The sequence below is a fragment of the Mandrillus leucophaeus genome, unplaced genomic scaffold, assembly GCF_000951045.1.
Source record: "Mandrillus leucophaeus isolate KB7577 unplaced genomic scaffold, Mleu.le_1.0 Scaffold197, whole genome shotgun sequence".
Classification (NCBI taxonomy): domain Eukaryota; kingdom Metazoa; phylum Chordata; class Mammalia; order Primates; family Cercopithecidae; genus Mandrillus; species Mandrillus leucophaeus.
Window position 1 is genome coordinate 1,481,422 of NW_012101998.1, and position 14,506 is coordinate 1,495,927.

Here is a 14,506-nt window from a genome sequence, read left to right on the forward strand (position 1 = left end):
GAAAGAAAGAAAGAAAGAAAGAAAGAAAGAAAGAAAGAAAGAAAGAAAGAAAGAAAGAAAGAAAGAAAGAAAGAAAAGATAAGCCACAGACAAGGAGAAAGTATTTACAAAGCACACATACAATAAAGGGCTTGTAACCAGATTATACAAACAACTCAGAACTCAGTTAAGACAAACAGCCCAACTAAAAATGAGGAAAAGATTTGTATAAAAGAGATAACAGATGGCAAACAAACATATGAGATGCTCAATATCATTCAACATTAGAGAAATGCAAAAGAATTATAAAATGAGATACCTCTACATATATGCATACCTAAAATTTAAAAAGACTGGCAATACCAAGTGCTGTCAAAGACACAGAGCAACTGCTGGAATGTTCATATACTGCAGGTGGGAATGTATCTATACTTACATAAGATCAATGTTTTTCTCTCTTTTAATGCTTGGGGAAATTCTGTTTTGAAGCCATTTGAGTACAGAGTTTTCCTGTAGGTTCAATGTCTTTACAAATGTTCATAAAAAGTTCATAAAAATTCAAAAATTCATAAAAAATTCATATTTCCTATTTCTTCTTATATATTTATTGATTTGTTTTATTTGTTCTTCTTTAGTAACTTGTCTACTTTATCTAAATGTTCAAATTTACTGGAATAACATTTTTACAACATTTCTCCTATTTTTAATGTCTTATGAACTAATGATATCCAGTTTTTCACTCTTGATATTAGAAATTTGTGCCTTACCTCTTTTTCTTTTTAATAATTTTCAGGTGGTTATCAATTTTATTTTCCTAATACCAAATTTTGGCTTGGTTAATTCTCTCTGTATTTGTTGTTTTCTAATTAGTGTATTTCTGCTATTATTTATTTTATTTCTTTCCTTTTACTTTAGGTTTATTTTGGAGTTTTTTCTAACTTTGTAATATTTTTTCTTAGATTGTTAATGTTGGGTTTTAACTCTACCTTTTAAATGAATGCTTTTATATTGCTTTTATTGAATACAATGTTTTGTAATAGTGTTCATTTATTATTAAATTTAACATTTTCTAATTTCTCTCATTATTCTTTCCTTGACCCGTGAATTACCTAAAAATGCACTGCTTAAATTTCAAACACTTAAGGATTTTCTTTTTGTTGTTATGTTGCTTAATCCCACTCTGGTCTGTATAATTTCAACTTTGAAATTTCTGAAATCTTGCCTTATAATTCAGCATATAATCTTTTTTTGGGGAAGTGTCACGTACACTTGAAAATAATTTGCATTCTGTATGTGCTGGGTGTAGTGTTCTACATACCTTAATCAGGTCATGCTTGATAATCATTTGTTTATGCATTATTTATTTTTAACTGAGTTATTTTATTCTGCAAGTTTCTCGAAGACATATAGCCAACTCCCAAATAGTCAAAAATCCACCTATAACTTCTAACTCTTCCCAAAGTTTAACTACTAATAACTTACTGTTGACTGGAAGCCTTACTGATAATATAAACAGTTGATTAACACACATTTTGTATGTTATCTGTATTACATATTGTAGTCTTACAAGAACGCAAGCTGGAGAAAAGGAAATGCTATTAAGAAAATCATAAGGAAGAGGAAATATATTCACTATTCGTAAAGTGAAAGTTGGTCCTCATAAAGGTCTTTGTTCTCCTCATCTTTACAGTTGAGTAGACTGAAGAGGAAGAGGAAAAGGAAGGCTTGATCTTGGTGTCTCAGGGGTGACAAAGGGGAAAAGGTGAGGAGAAGAGGCAGGAAAGACTGGGAAACTCCATGTTACTTTATGGAAATACATCATAATTTCTGTCTTTTTTGTGTTTTCATTTTTTTAAAAAATGTTTTTATACAGCACCAATCCTTCTTCTGCAGTTTACTTTAGTTTCACTGCCTGTATCATAGAAAGGTCCATGTCATAAAAGAAGTCAAAAGCAGTCTTGACTTGTTGGAATGCTCCTGCCGGATTGTCTAAGGTCTGTTTGTTTCCTAGAACTGCTTCTTTTTGCCGTCTTCATCATCTGGCATCAAACTGTCTTCTGTTAATTCCTCTGATGTGGTGTGTATTAGCTCTAGACTTTCTCCAAGAAATCTTGAAATCTTTCACCCCATTTCCCCGCCACCACCCTTTTTGCCATATCCACAATCTCTTTCATGATTTCCTTGATTGGCTCTGTCGTAAATTCTGTGAAGTCATGTGCAACATCTGGACACAGATTTCTCTAGCAGGCATTTATGCTTTCAGGCTTGATGGCTTTCACAGCTTTTTCTATAACAACAATGACATCTTCAGTGGTGTCATCTTTCCATACTTTCTTGATGTTCTCTCTCTCTAGGTTCTCTTCCATAGCTTTGACCATCCTTTCCATAGAGTACCAAGTGTAATGAGACTTAGAGGTCCTTTTTACTTCCTAATCTAGAGACTGAATTAGAGACATTAGGTTTGGGGACAAGTAGTCCACTTTGATGCCTTCAGTGTCAAAATCATGGGGTCCTAGGTGGTTGGGGCGTTGTTCAATATCAAAAGAACTTTAAGAAGAGTCCTTTACTGGCCAGGTACTTCCTGACTTCAGGGACAAAGCATCAATGTAATCAATTCAGAAAAAGTGTTCTCACTGCCCAGGCCTTCTTGTTATACAATCAAAAGACTGGCAGCTGGTGTTTCTTTTCCCTTCAAGACTTAAGGGCTAGCAACTTTATAGATAAGGCCTGTCTTAGCCATAGGCCTGACTGCATTTGAACAAAACAGTAAAGTTAGCCCAACCCTTCCTGCCTCAAATCCTGGTGCTTGCTTCTTTTCCTCACTGATGAATGGTTTTTTTGGTGGCATCTTTTTCCAAGAATAGAGCACTTTCACTGGTATTCAAATTCTGTTTAGGCAGATATCCTTTCTCCTCAATGATTTTCTTAATAATGTCTAGGAACTTGTCTATTTCCTCTTAGTTAGCAAAAGCTACTTCTTTTGCTATCTTGATATTTTTTAAGCCAAACTTTTTTTTCTATAATTATTAAACCTTCTTTTTGCTGGCATTAAATTCTCCAGAATTAGATTGTTCACTTCCCTTTTGCTTTAAGTTGTCATATGATCTCTCCACTTTTTCTTCAATCATATGAGGGTCTACAGGTATGGCTTTCTTATAGCAATCCTGCATTCACATTAAAGCTGCATTTTCCATACTAGATAAAAAGGTATTTCGCAAAACAAGTGCAATGTTTTTGCATGTGCTGGTGTAGCTGCAGTGATGGCTTCACAAACCTCCTTTTCTTTTTTTTTTTAAGGTTATCCTTATGCTCAATTCATTTATCTTGAAATAGTGGGCAACCACAGCTGCAGACTTCAACCTATGGTACATAACAAGCAGTTCAACTTTTTATTGTGATGTCATGACTTTTCCCTGCTTTCTGGGAGCATTTCCAGTATTACCAGTGGCACTCTGCATAGGTCTCACGGTGTTATTTAAGGTTTATGACGTTGCACTAAACACGATGAAAAGTACACAAGAACTGCAATAAATCACTATTTACTGTGATACCAGATTTACTGGAAAGACAAAACTCCTCATGTGGAAGTGATTTAATGTCACAGGGCATTTAAGCAGGTACTTGCAACACTGCTCAGTGCAATAGCAACAGAAGGTGTCTACAAAATTATTACAGTAGTGCAATATGTACTACAGTTAATTTCTGCAATTATTATTTAATACTGATGGCATCTTTACACTTGTTTACATTTCTTTGACTGCCAATGGTTCTATGTATAGTCTGTGTATAGTCTGTGATTGTGTGTGTGTATGTTTTGATAAATTTTAACTTTTATACTAGATTTGTGTATATTTTATAATAATAAATGGTAAAATAAACTAATGTCTATATATTTTTTATTATGGCATACTTAACTTTTTCTTAATATTTTTATAGTTCTAGGCTATGTAGTTCATCTGTGAATTTTTTCAAACTGTCACAAATCTCCAAAAAATGTTCCAATATATTTACTGAAAAAAATTTGCATGTAAGTAGATCTGTGCAGTTCAAACCCATGTTGTTCAAGTCAAGTGTATTTTAAAATCTTCCACTATATTGCTTGATTGGTCTATTGCTTCTTTTAGTCCAGTTAACTTTTGGTTTATATATTTTGAGGCTATGTTATTAGATCCATAAATGCCTTGAATTCTTACATTTTTTTTACTTGTTTAAATGTTTTAAAATCACCTTTAAGTGTATTATCTGCAGTAGTGCTTCTTGCCTTAAAGTCTACATTATCTGATACACCGGCTGTCTTTTGGTTAGTGTTTTTATATGTCTATTCTTTCTTTTCCAATTTTTGTTTCATTATATTTAAACTGTTTTTGAGCACTGTGCCATTGGATATTATTTTTTCCTTGCCTGACAATTTTGGGCTTAAATTGAAGTTTTTAGTTAATTTACACTTAATTCCTGAAATGTGTGTAGTAAAGCCTATTGTTTTAATACTTGTTTTCTACTCCCTCTATTCTATTACTATCTACTCCCTTTATTCTATTTCCCTCTCTCTTTCTCTCTTCTTGTAGATTAAGCAAGTATTCTTGTATTATTTCATTTCCCCGCCCCCATTAGCTTGTCAGTTCTGTATTTTTTTAATGGCTTTAATGTATTTTTTTTCTAGAGATTAAAATATAAATCACTAGAGTCTAAAATAACTTAGTACTTTTATACCGCTTACCAGAAAATTGTAGAGGAGGAAACTTAAAGCCCTTTAACTGCATTTACTTTCCTGGTCTCTAATACTAATGTTGTGTACTGTATTGTTTACATATAGTTTAATTTCTACATGACATCAATTTATATATTCAACATTAATTTATAAATGTTACTATTCTTCTATTCTTCTTTTTCTCCTGCATTGCTATATCCTCATCTAGGATCATTTCACTTCTTTCTGAATAACTCCCTCAGTATATCTTTTTAAGTGCAAATCTGCTGGTGACGACTTCTCTTTAGTTTTGTTTTCTGAAAAGGTCTTAATTTTATCTTCATTTTTAAAGATTATGGCTGATGATTTAAAAATTCTAGGCAGACAGTTATTTTCTTTATCCTCAAAACTATCATTTCATTGTCTTCTGGCTTCTTTAGTCTTTGTTGAGAAACCCTTTGTCAGTCTTACTGTTGCTCCTCTGTAGGTAACATGTTTTCCCACTTCTCGCTTATTTTAAAATTTTCAGTTAATTATAATGTTTCAGTAGTGTTACTATGATGTGCCTAGTGGTTGTTCTGTTTATGTTTAATCCTTACTGTGTCCTTTGTAATTCTCAAATCTGTAACTTAATGCCTTTAATTGTTTTAGAATATTCTTGGTCAGTATTTTTCAAATAGGGTTATTATACCATGTTCTTTCTTCTTTCTGGTTTTCAGTTGCTGTGTGGCAATTCATATCTTAATCCTATATTTGTTTGTGCTTTTGTTTGGATTACACCTTTTGAGATCTACCATGTTTTAATGTGTATATTTCCTTCTGACTTATCTTCCATTTAACTAATTGTCTGCTTAGCTATTTCTAAAACGCTGTTGAATTCACTCCTTGAGTTCTTAATTTCTGATATTTTATTTTTCATGTCTAGAATATCAAAAGTAACTATTTGTAGTTTTCAGTTCTCCAGGTTATTACTGAATTCCTTGATCATAGTAGTCACATTTATTTTAAGTTTTGTGTATAATAACCATGAAATTTGTATCTCCTCTGGCTATCTATTTTCTAATTTATTTTCTCTTTTATCTGCTCTTGTCTGTTTGTAAGCTTCAGCATTTTAGACTTAATATTTGTCTTTGAACAGTCTAGAGACAATTCAAAGCTCTAGAGATTACTACCATCATCTAGAGAGGATTGCTTTTGTTTCTTTGGAAAGCTAGGTAAAGGTTTGATTATCTTAATGACAATTGCAAATGCATGTTTTAAATGTGTTCATCTTTTTAAGTTAACCTCAGTGTAGTTCATCCACGAGTTATCTGGCTCTCACTGGAAATGTTATTCCCCTCTTTAGTGTCCTTTTTTGTGCTCAATTCCTAGCTCACTTATTTTTCAGACTTTTTCCTAATATAATATTTAAAGATAAAAATTTCCTCTCTATTACACTTTCTGTGCACTAATATTTTCTGATATCCTATATGATTTCTTCTTTTACCCTCACTTTTAAAGATATGCTTACGTTTTACAAATACATGAAGTTTTTTGTTATCGTTCTGTCATTGACATCTCAATTCATTTTATTGTAATTAGAACATGTACTCTAAGCAGTAACAATTCTTTAAATATGTACTGAGAATTCCTTTCTTGTTTTTAAATTTTATTTTAGATACAGAGTCTCACTCTGTCATCTATCCTGAAGCGGTGCTGTGGCATGATTATAGCTCACTGTAGACTTGAACCCCTGGGCTCAAGTGATCCTCCCATCTCAGCCCCTTGAGTACTCCTGGCTTCATAGGATCCTCCTGCCTTGGTCTCCCAAAGTGCTAAGATTACAGACATGAGCCACCAAGCCTGGCCAAGAATCTATTTAGTGGTTTGGCACGTTGTCATTTTTTTAAAATTATTCTTATGTTCTTAAAAGGAATATAAATTCTCCAATTTGGGGGTGTAATAAGTCTTTTAGGTCAATTAGCTATCTGTGTTTTTCAAATCTTCTATATGTTCAATATATACCAGTAGATGTTCAACATTATTAATGATCAAGACAAAAAAATCATCCATACAATGAAGTATTATTTTAACTTTATTCCATGCTAAATTATTAGAAAGTCTGGATAGGGTATTGTTCCCCAGAATCTCTTCTGCATTGATAGCCATGTAAGTGCATGAACCCACTTTGAAAAACAGTCCCTCATTAACTTTCAGAGTTAAATATTCATATAACTGCTTACACATAATTTTACTCTTTGTATATCTTTAAGCAAAACTTTCACACAAGAAATTTCATAGCAGTACTATTTACAGAAATTATAAAACAATCCAAATGCTTATCAACAGGAGAGTACAGGAATCAACTCTGGTATGCTTACATAAAAAAAAAGTAAACAAACTAGAGAGCCATGCTACATACACTATGAATAAAGCTCAGCTATATCCAGTTAAATGTAAAAATAAGCCCAGGAGATTATATATAACATCATACTACTTTTATAAAGTTTAAAAAATGTAAATACAAAATATAACTTCATGGCACACATAGGGATGCAATAAAACTGTACAAAAAGGAAATCATACAAGCAATGGCCTTTGACAGCGGGTGCAGGGGGCAGCCTGGGAGTGCAGGCATCTGCTTCCTGCTCACGTGGTTCCCACAGCCCTAGTGGTGCCAGTGCACAGCCACTGTGGGCTCTTGGAAGCTCCATGTGCATTTGTTTCTCCAGCTTCATGACTGAAATAATCTCACATAGTTTTAACATCAGGATTAACGCGCTTTTCTCCTTTTGTTACTCTATGTCCTCTACCACATTTGTAGCCAGTTCTCTGGATTAAAATTCCATCCTCAGAAGTGCGTAGGAAAGTTTTTGCTTTCTGGATTAAACATTTTCTATACAAAGAGTGTAAAAAGACATTTCAGGAAAATTCTAACCAAAAGAAAGCTTGTGCTGAAAAATGGACTTAAAGTAGTAAAAATTATTAGGCATCAAGAGAGTCACTACGCACTGATGAAGTGTTCATGTCAAGATGATATAAGAATTTTAAATATACCTACACCTAGTGTAATGGTCTCAAAACGTGGAAGGCAAATATTGATAGAATTCCAGGGAGATTTGAAAAATCATCCATATATTATTAACTTCAAAATGCTTCTCTTAGTTATAAATATGTAAAGCAGACAAAAAATAAGAAAGAATATTGAAAATAAAAACAACTCAATTGAGCTTATATTCAACATTTAGAGAATGTACATTATTTTCAAGCACACAAGGAATATTAGAAATTTGATCAGGCACTATCTTATAAAGCAAACAGCAATAAAATCCACAGCATATGCATTACAGACTTCATGTTTGTTGAACATAACTAAATTGAAGCTAAAATAAAGTATCTAAACTCAGAAACCCTGCATATTTTGAAATTTAAAAAAGCTAACAACTTCTGGTTTAAATAATAAACTATAATAGAAACAAAATTCCTAAAATTATATAATAAGTATACTGCATATCAACATTTAGAGATCTGCCAGACCATTAAAGGAGTAAACAATGAAAAAATCTGTTTTATTTTTATTTTTTTGAGACAGGGTCTTATGATGTCGCCCAGGCTGGAGTGCAGTGGCGCAATCATAGCTTACTGCAATCTTGAACTCTTGGGCTGAAGGGATCCTCCCACCTCAGCTTCCCAAGTAGCTAGGATGACAGGCCCACGCCATCATGCCCAGCTAATTTTTTTTTTTTTCACTTTTTGTAGACATGGGGGTCTCATTATGTTGCCCAGGCAGGTCTCAAACTCATGGCCTCAAACAATCCTCCTGTCTTCACTTCCCAAAGTGTTGGGATTACAGGCATAAGCCACAGAGCCTGGTTTAGGTTTTACTTAACAGTCAGCAAGACTTATCAATAAAAATAAAAATAAAACATACAATATTTTAAATATAAAGAGAACAGAAATAATCTGAATTAAATAATATGACAGAACTATCAACAAGCAGAGACCAGCAATGTAAAAAACATTTCAAAAATCATAAAAATATAACATTAAAACTGCCACTAGAAGAAATAAAGCATAACAAAATTGAAGCAAGTTATAAATCTTCCGAAGAAAAAAAATATATACTGAAATAATTTTGGCTATAAGTCCTACCAAGCTTTTCAGGTACAAATTGTCTCAATCTTTTACCAATGATCCAAGAAATGGATTGGGGGAGTCCCTGTCAGCTCACTTTTGTTGTTGTTGTTGTTTTGAGACGGAGTCTCACTCTGTCACCCAGATTGGAGTGCAGCGGCGCAATCTCAGCTCACTGCAAGCTCTGCCTCCTGGGTTCACGCCATTCTCCTGCCTCAGCCTCCCGAGAAGCTGGGACTACAGGGGCCCGCCACCACACCCAGCTAATTTTTTTGTATTTTTAGTAGAGACGGGGTTTCACTGTGTTAGCCAGGATGGCCTCGATCTCCTGACCTTGTGATCCACCCGCCTCAGCCTCCCAAAGTGCTGGGATTACAGGGTGAGCCACCGCGCCCAGCGTCAGCTCACTTTTTAAGGGTAGCATGACCTTTATACCAAATCCAAACACTAGCAGTTGAAAAGAGGTAAGTTATCATACTGCTTGCTCATTAATATAGATTCAAGAACATTAAATAAAATATTAGCAAACTGAATCACACCTTATAAAAAGACAACCAAACAAGATAACCAAAGGACACACCACTTGTGTGTAAAGCACATATTTCACCATATTAATAGCTTAAAAATCATACAACCATCTCAATAGATTGAGGAAACCCTAAAATACTATCCAACATACTTTCATGATTATAAACTTTAGTAAACTAGGAGTAGAAGGAAATTTGTTAAATCTAATAAAAGGTACCTATAAAAACACTGTCATATATTTTTGTCATACCAAATGAGGGAAAATTATCAGTCTTCCCATTATTCTTACTTCTACTTGGCATGGATTTTCTCAATAGCACAATAATTAATCAATATATTAATTGTTTTTAGTAATATTATAATTAATAATAATTAAGTGAAAAGTATTAGGAAAGAGGAAATTAACCAGCCCTTATTTCCAAATGATGAAATCCTTTACACAGATAAATCAAAAGATCATTTAAATGAATTAGAAATGATGGACAAAATTCATTTATCCATTTATTTTATTATTTGTGTTTAAATTGCAAATATCTATCAACTACCAAAAAATAATAAAAAATGTAATTTAAATACCATTTAATAGACACAATAATAAATGAAAAAGGGGATATCACTACTGACCCCACAGAAATACAAACTATCATCAGAGAATACTATAAACACCCCTATGCAAATAAACTAGAAAATCTAGAAGAAATGGATAAATGCCTGGACACATACACCCTCCCAAGACAAAACTAGGAAGAAGTCAAATCCATAAATAGACCAATAAGAGGTTCTAAAATTGAGGCAGTAATTAATAGCCTACCGACCAAAAAAAGCCCAAGACCAGACAGATTCACAGCTGAATTCTACCAGAGATATAAAGAGAAGCTGGTACCATTCCTTCTGAAACTATCCCAAATAATTGAAAAGGAGGGACTCCTTCCTAACTCATTTTATGAGGCCAGCATCATCCTGATACCAAAACCTGGCAGACACACAATAAAAAGAAAACTTCAGGCCAATATCCATGATGAACATCAATGTGAAAATCCTCAATAAAATACTGGCAAACCGAATCCGGCAGCACATCAAAAAACTTATCCACCATGGTCAAGTCGACTTTATCCCTGGGATGCAAGGCTGGTTCAGTGTATGCAAATCAGTAAACATAATCCATCACATAAACAGAACCAATGACAAAAACCACATGGTTATTTCAATAGATGCAGAAAAGGCCTTTGATAAAATTCAACACTGCTTCATGTTAATAACTCTCAATAAACTAGGTATTGATGGAACATATATCAAAATAATAAGAGCTATTTATGACAAACCCATAGCCAATATCATACTGAATGGGCAAAAGCTAGAAGCATTCCCTTTGAAGACCAGCACAAGACAAGGATGCCCTTTCTCACCACTCCTATTCAACATAATATTGGAAGTTTTGGCCAAGGCAATCAGGCAAGAGAAAGAAAGAAAAGGTATTCAAATAGGCAGAGAGGAAATTAAATTGTGTCTGTTTGCAGATGACATGATTCTACATTTAGAAAACACCACCATCTCAGCCCAAAACCTCCTGAAGCTGATAAGCAACTTCAGCAAAGTCTCAGGATACAAAATCAATGTGCAAAAAGTACAAGCATACCTATACTCCAACAATAGACAAGTAGAGAGCCAAAACATGAATGAATTCCCATTCACAATTGCTACAAACAGAATAAAATACCTAAGAATACAACTTACAAGGGATGTGAAGGACCTCTTCAAGGAGAACTATAAAACCACTGCTCTAGAAAATGAGAGAAGATACAAACAAATGGAAAAATACTTCATGCTCATGGATAGGAAGAATCAATATCATGAAAATGGCCATACAGCCCAAAGTAATTTATAGATTCAATGCTACTCCCATCAAACTACCATTGACATTTTTCACAGAATTAGAAAAAAACTACTTTAAATTTCATATGGAACCAAAAAAGGGCCCGTATAGCCAAGACAATCCTAAGCAAAAAGAACAAAGCTGGAGGCATCACACTACCTGACTTCAAACTATACTACAAGGCTATAGCAACCAAAACAGCATGTTACTGGTACCAAAACAGATATATAGACCAATGGAGCAGAACAGAGACCTCAGAGATAACACCACACCTCTACAATTATCTGATCTTTGACAAACCTGACAAAATCAAGCAATGGGAAAAGGATTCTCTATTTAATAAATTGTGCTGAGAAAACTGCCTAGCCGTATGCAGAAAACTGAAACTGGACTCCTTCCTTGCACCTTACACAAAAATTAACTCAAGATGGATTAAAGACTTAAATGTAAAACCCAAAACCATAAAAATCCTAGAAGAAAACCTAGGCCATACCATTCAGGACATAGGTATGGGCAAAGACTTCATGAATAAAACACAAAAAGGAATTGCAATGAAAGCCAAAATTGGCAACTGGGATCTAATTAAACTACAGAGCTTCTGCACAGCAAAATAAATTAGCATCAGAGTGAACAGGCAACCTACAGAATGGGAGAACATTTTTGCAATCTACCCATCTGACAAAGGTCTAATATCCAGAATCCACAAGGAACTTAAGCAAATTTACAAGAAAAATCAAGCAACTCCAGCAAAAAGTGGGCAAAGAATATGAACAGACACTTCTCAAAAGAAGACATTTATGTGGTTAACAAACACATGGAAAAAAAGCTCATCATTACTAATCATTAGAGAAATGCAAATCAAAACAACAATGAGATACCATCTCATGCCAGTCAGAATGATGATAATTAAGAAGTCAAGAAACAATAGATGCTGGTAAGGCTGTGGAGAAACAGGAACGCTTTTATATCATTGGCAGGAATGTAAATTAATTTAACCATTGTGGAACACAGTATGGTGATTCCTCAAGGATCTAGAACCAGAAATACCATTTGACCCAGCAATCTCATTACTGGGTATATACCCAAAGGAATATAAATCATTCTGCTATAAAGACACATTAACACATACGCTTATTGCACCACTCTTTACAATAGCAAAGACTTGGAACCAACCCAAATGCCCACCAATGATAGACTGGATAAAGAAAATGTACATATACACCATGGAATACTATGCAGCCATAAAAAAAGAATGAGGTCATGTCCTTTGCAGGGACTTGGATGAAGCTGAAAGCCATCATCTTCAGCAAACTAACACAGGAACTGAAAACCAAACACCACATGTTCTGTCTCATAAGTGGGAGTTGAACAATGAGAATACGTGGACACAGGGAGGGGAACCTCACACACCCGGGGCCTGGTGAGGGATGGGGGAAAGGGAAGGGAGAGCATTAGGACAAATACCTAATGCATGCAGGGCTTAAAACCTAGATGATGAGTTGCTAGGGGCAGCAAACCATCATGGCACATGTAGACCGATGTAACACACCTGAACATTCTGCACATGCATCCTGGAACTTAAAGTAAAATTTTAAAAGTAATAAAACAAACAAAAAACCTTCATGTTTATTATCGCCTGTAAATGTTGGAATTTGAAGTAAAGGCAAATGTGTGTATCAGTGGAAATTCAACATGAATAGAATGTTGTGAATCCTTGCCATATTTGTAAGAAATTGCTTGCTTTATCAATTAACTTAATATTTCAAATTGGGATACTCACCAAATCAAATAATAAATGCACGTCAAGAAAAAATAATGTAAATGCCATTTAAAGTGGTAAAAATAAGAATAGCAGAACCTAATAATAATTCTAACAAGAAGTGTTATCTTCCAGGCGAAGATTCTAGATGGCACTGAGACATTAAAGATGGCCTAACTAGAGATATATACAGTGATTACAACAATGAAACAACTCCTTGACTGTCACTTGTTTAAAAGTTAATCTTTAGATTCATTATGACTCCAATCCAAGTCCCAACAGGATTTTTTTTTTTAAACTTGACAAACAGATCCTGAAATTTAGGTGAAAAAATAAAGTTCCAAGAATAACCAGGATATTTCAAAAGAATAGTGAGAGGAATCCTGTCCTCATCAGTATCAATCCCATAATAACTGAGGCAGTGTGGAATGGGCCCCAAAATATATTAGCAAAAAGAAAAAAAGTAAAAACTCCCAAGGAGACCTATACCCATAGGAACTCTGGTATGGGAGACAGGTAGTGAGCAAACCAGGCCAGCGAAGGAGAGAAACGGGGGCTGAAAAATGGTTATCCAAATAAACGAAGGTAAAATTGTATCCTGATCTCACATCACTTCTGTACATAAAAATATATTTCAGAATAATATTTTAAATGTCTAAAAACGAAACAAAATTTTAGTAGAAAATATAGTTGAGAAATTTGTAGACATCAAAGTTTAAACAAGAACCAAAACATACTATTATACAAAAAATGACTGAAATCTTGGACTAAATTTTAAAATTAGAAGTTTTTGATCATCAACGGACACCTTAAGTGAAGTAGTTTTAAACAGGGAAACAATATTTGTAGCATGCACAACCGACAGTATCAACATAGATACGTAATGTGTAGAAACGCCTTTAAATCTACAAGAAAAGTCCATATCTCCGTATTTTTCTTAAAGGAGAAAAAAAATCATGAATAGGCTCTTCACAGAGCAGAAGGCTCTTCTGGTAAAAAGCTCATATGAACAGATATTTACGTTCTTTAATGACCAGGAATACACAAAGGAAGATGAAGCAAAATACCCTGTTACACCGCACAAATTCACAAACGCCCAAGTGCAGGAGTTTGAAGCCAAAAGCCTCTTTAGGGATAAAATTTGATGGGAGAATCATATTTTCCTAAACATTTACCTTGTTTGTTTAAGGGTGGTTAACGTGAAAATCATCCTGTGTCCAACTGCCTGTGTGTCCCCTGACGGGAAGGTCCTTTCTCAAGACACCCTGCTCTGCCAGGTACAGTCCCCTGGGTCCCTCCTAGGCCACCGTTCCCTTCCTCCGCTAGCGCCTCTGGCTCCCGCCAGACTCCAAGCAAACCACACCCACCGGCCTCCCGCCCCATCCTGCCCACCGCCACCTCTCCTTCCCTTGCCTCCAGGCTCTCGTGTCCCTGGCCACTGCCCATCCCCCTGCGCCCAGGCTCTCACCCCTGCCTCCCCTTGCCCATTTTCCACCCCCGCTCTTCGCCCAGGCTCTCATGCAGGTCCCACCCTCCCCATCCCCACCCCATACCCCCATACGCCCAT